The 5,000-nt window shown below is 48.7% G+C and overlaps 1 pseudogene; it reads left to right on the top strand.

The window, feature by feature from the left end:
* The window catches only part of LOC148130625 (uncharacterized), a 35,798-nt pseudogene extending 34,778 nt beyond the window's left edge, over positions 1–1,020 (top strand).
* The last annotated feature ends 3,980 nt before the right edge of the window (positions 1,021–5,000 follow it).

The following is a 5,000-nucleotide window of genomic DNA, read 5'->3' as shown; positions in this document are numbered from 1 at the left end:
ATCTATCTATCTATCTATCTATCTATTCATCTATCTATCCATCCACCCATCCATTAATCTGTCCATTCATCCATCATCTGTCCGTCTATCCATCCATCCATCCATCCATCCGTCCATCCATCCATCCATCTATTTATCCATCCATCCATCTATCTATTTATCCATCCATCCATATCTATCTATCTTGTTTGGTACAGGTGGTCCTTGAATGTACAACCACCATGGAGCCCAAATTTTGTGCTGCTGAGAGAAACGTTTGCTAAGTGAGCTTGGACCCCTTTTTACAGCCTTTCTGGCCACCGTTGTTAAGTGAGTCATTGCAGTTGTTAAGGTAGGAACAAGGTTGTTAAGTGAATTGGACTTCTCTCTTGACTTAGCTGGTCAAGATCACATGACCCCAGGACACTGTGACCGTCATAAATAGGAGTCAAGCACCTGAATTTTGATCACATGACCATGGGGTGTGTGTGTGCTGCAACGGACGTGTGAGGACCGGTCATAAGTCCCTTTTCCCCCAGTACCGTTGTACCATCCAGCGGTCGCTAAACAAATGCTTGTAAGATGAGGACTATTTGCACCACAATTATTTATTTGGGTAAGTTAACAATCGTTGATTTTTAAAAAAAAAATTTGAATTTTTTTGAAATTTTTTAAGGCAGGAATTTAGGAGAAGCTCAAATACAGGTAAGTCCTCAACTTACAACACTTCATTTAGTGACCATTCAAAGTTACGTATACAGCTGCTCGTGGTTCCCTTTCTGAACTACCACGATTCGTTCAAAGGCAACAGGATTTCCCCCAAACCGGAATTCCGCCCTTTTAGTGAAACAGGCGAATAGGAAAAGGGACCACCAGGTGATCTCGGCGCTTGGAAATGCGAGCCCTGGAAAACGATGCTTGCAAGAGGAGGAGGTGTGTGGAAAGCCCTGGGATTTGGGGAACCAGCCAGTTCTACCTGAAATGGGGATCGGGGCTGGTGTGATCTGTTTTTCCATCTGGCAAAAGTTTTATGGGCCTTAGGACCGATTTGTTGTGCCTGCACTTTTTTTTTTTTCCTCTGGCACAAAAGAAAGGTTTTTATTTACTTATTTTTTTTCTGAAGATTTAGAAGGCCTTGATAAGCTCGAACACGGTGACTTTGGGTGGCTTGTGGAATTAAAAAAAAAACAAAGGAAGGAAAGGAGGGAGGGAAATGGAGAGGGAGGGAGGGAAGAAATAGGAGGGAGAAGAGAGGAAGAAAGGAAGGGACTGTAGAAGGAGGAAAGAGGGAAGGAAGCAGGGAGGGAGTGAAGGAGGAAGGAAGGGAAATGACGTGATAGGAAAGAAATAGGAGGGAGAAGAAAGGAAGGAATGAAGAAAGGGACTGGAGAGGAGGAAAGAGGGAAGGTAGCAGGGAGTGAGTGAAGGAGGAAGGGCAGGAAATGGAGAGGGAGGGAGGGAGGAAAGAGGAGGGAGAAGAGAGGAAGAAAGGAAGGGACTGTAGAAGGAGGAAAGAGGGAAGGAAGCAGGGAGGGAGTGAAGGAGGAAGGAAGGGAGGGAGGGAAATGGAGAGGGAGGGAGGAAAGAAGAAAGAGAAGGAAGGAAGGAAGGAAGGAAGGAACTGTAGAAGGAGGAAAGAGGGAAGGAAGCAGGGAGGGAGTGAAGGAGGAAGGAAGGGAAATGAAGAGATAGGAAAGAAATCAGAGAAGAGAGGAAGGAACGAAGGAAGGGACTGGAGAAGAGGAAAGAGGGAAGGTAGCAGGGAGTGAGTGAAGGAGGAAGGGCAGGAAATGGAGAGGGAGGGAGGGAGGAAAGAGGAGGGAGAAGAGAGGAAGGAAGGAAGGGACTGTAGAAGGAGGAAAGAGGGAAGGAAGCAGGGAGGGAGTGAAGGAGGAAGGAAGGGAAATGAAGAGATAGGAAAGAAATAGGAGGGACAAGAAAGGAAGGAATGAAGGAAGGGACTGGAGAGGAGGAAAGAGGGAAGGTAGCAGGGAGTGAGGAAGGAGGAAGGGCAGGAAATGGAGAGGGGGGAGGGAGGAAAGAGGAGGGAGAAGAGAGGAAGAAAGGAAGGGACTGTAGAAGGAGGAAAGAGGGAAGGAAGCAGGGAGGGAGTGAAGGAGGAAGGGAGGGAGGGAGGGAAATGGAGAGGGAGGGAGGGAAGAAATAGGAGGGAGAAGAGAGGAAGAAAGGAAGGGACTGTAGAAGGAGGAAAGAGGGAAGGAAGCAGGGAGGGAGTGAAGGAGGAAGGAAGGGAAATGACGTGATAGGAAAGAAATAGGAGGGAGAAGAAAGGAAGGAATGAAGAAAGGGACTGGAGAGGAGGAAAGAGGGAAGGTAGCAGGGAGTGAGTGAAGGAGGAAGGGCAGGAAATGGAGAGGGAGGGAGGGGGAAAGAGGAGGGAGAAGAGAGGAAGAAAGGAAGGGACTGTAGAAGGAGGAAAGAGGGAAGGAAGCAGGGAGGGAGTGAAGGAGGAAGGAAGGGAGGGAGGGAAATGGAGAGGGAGGGAGGAAAGAGGAGGGAGAAGAGAGGAAGGAAGGAAGGAAGGAACTGTAGAAGGAGGAAAGAGGGAAGGAAGCAGGGAGGGAGTGAAGGAGGAAGGAAGGAAATGAAGAGATAGGAAAGAAATCAGAGAAGAGAGGAAGGAACGAAGGAAGGGACTGGAGAAGAGGAAAGAGGGAAGGTAGCAGGGAGTGAGTGAAGGAGGAAGGGCAGGAAATGGAGAGGGAGGGAGGGAGGAAAGAGGAGGGAGAAGAGAGGAAGGAAGGAAGGGACTGTAGAAGGAGGAAAGAGGGAAGGAAGCAGGGAGGGAGTGAAGGAGGAAGGAAGGGAAATGAAGAGATAGGAAAGAAATAGGAGGGACAAGAAAGGAAGGAATGAAGGAAGGGACTGGAGAGGAGGAAAGAGGGAAGGTAGCAGGGAGTGAGTGAAGGAGGAAGGGCAGGAAATGGAGAGGGGGGAGGGAGGAAAGAGGAGGGAGAAGAGAGGAAGAAAGGAAGGGACTGTAGAAGGAGGAAAGAGGGAAGGAAGCAGGGAGGGAGTGAAGGAGGAAGGGAGGGAGGGAGGGAAATGGAGAGGAGGGAGGGAAGAAATAGGAGGGAGAAGAGAGGGAGGAAGGAAGGGACTGGAGACGGAGGAAAGAGGGAAGGAAGCCGGGAGTGAGGAAGGAGGAAGGGCAGGAAATGGAAAGGGAGGGAGGGAGGAAAGAGGAGGGAGAAGAGAGGAAGGAAGGAAGGTACTGTAGAAGGAGGAAAGAGGGAAGGAAGCAGGAGTGAGGAAGGAGGAAGGAAGAGAAATTAAGAAATAGGAAAGAAATAGGAGGGAGAAGAAAGGAAGGAATGAAGGAAGGGACTGGAGAGGAGGAAAGAGGGAAGGTAGCAGGGAGGGAGTGAAGGAGGAAGGAAGAGAAATTAAGAGATAGGAAAGAAATAGGAGGGAGAAGAGAGGAAGGAAGGAAGGGACTGTAGAAGGAGGAAAGAGGGAAGGAAGGAGGGAGGAATGAGAAAGGAAGGAAGGGAGGGAGGAAAATGAAGAGGGAAGGAGGAAGGACAGAGATGAAGGAAGAAAATGGAGAGGGACGGAGGGAAAGATGGAGGGAGGGAGGGAAAGAGGAAGAAAATAGGAGGGAGAAGAGTGGAAGGAAGGAAGGAAGGAAGGAAGGAAGGAAGGAGGGAGGGGGAAGGAAGGAGCGGGCAGGGAGACAAGGAGAGAGGGGGGAGGGAGGGAAGAGAAGAAGGGTGGGAAGGAAGGAAAGAAGGAAGGAAGGAAGGAATGAGAGAGGAGGGAGGAAGGAAACCCCCCTCCCCAACATATTACATGGAACAAATACACAGAATCTTAGCTAGGGGCTATCCTGAACCCCTGCAGACCCACCCCTGAATATATTCCTGAATGAATTTGACCCTTATATACAGGGGTGGGATTCTACAGGTTTGCACCTATTCGCTAGAACCGGTTGTTAACCTTCTAAGCAGTTCGGAGCACCGGTTGTTAGAAGAAATTCCTGGGCTAATCCTGTAAGGAAGGCAGGAAGGAAACATTCTGGTGTTGCTTACAGAAACTGCCTCTCCGTTAACCCTTATTACATTCTTGGCAGGACTGGACTTCCTGTCTCTGGAACTTCTCTGGAGTTATTTTTCCCCTCCTTTGCTGGTACTTTGATTGTGTGGAGTGACCATTCCAAGTTACAATGGCACTGAAAAAAGTGACTTATGACCATTTTTCACACCTACAACTGTTGAAGCATCCCCACAGTCATGAAGGTCCAGGCGAGGAGATGCGTGCCTCGATGTGAGTGATGTTGAGTTGGCCACGCCCAGCCAATAACATGACCACCAAGCCATGTCAACCCAGTCACATGACCACCAAGCCACGCCCACCAACTAAGCCACGCCCACGGAACCGTCTGTCAAAAATTTGAATCCCACCCCTGCTTATAGAGATATAGATATATAGATATAGATATAGATATAGATATAGATATAGATATAGATATAGATATAGATATAGATATAGATATAACTCCCCACTGGTGACAGGAAGGGCATCCGGCCAGTAAACTCTCATCTCCATTCAGTTGCCTAGACTCCACCCTGCAAGGGATTATGGGAGGTCATTAAAACATTTGCAACATGTGCAGGTGTGGCATTAAAAGATCTGAAAATAGGAAGCAGGGAGGGCAGGGAAGGGGAGGGAAGGGAAGGACGCAGCCGACGTGGGTAGCCAGCAAATATTTCCCCCATCGTCTCCATTCCTTCTGTATGCTGCGGCGTCTAATCGCTAGCAAAATTGCTATGAATTAACATTTAAATGTCAAAAGGCTGTCTACCCGAGGCTTTCTTTCAGGAAGTGGGTCTCTGGCTTTAAGCAGCTTTCTGATATTCTCATTTCACGTTGCTAAATGCTTTTCCTCAAAAGGGGAGATGTTTGGCGACACACGGACATGCAAACGCACGCGCACACACACACACACACACACACAGAGGGAGAAAAAACACACGCAGCCACAGACACGAGACAAGTTT

This window comes from Notechis scutatus, chromosome 4 (assembly GCF_049901735.1).
Source record: "Notechis scutatus isolate UNSWTSFEM ecotype Mainland chromosome 4, rNotScu1.2, whole genome shotgun sequence".
Taxonomy (NCBI): Eukaryota; Metazoa; Chordata; class Lepidosauria; order Squamata; family Elapidae; genus Notechis; species Notechis scutatus.
This window is presented reverse-complemented; position numbering and strand designations above follow the sequence as displayed.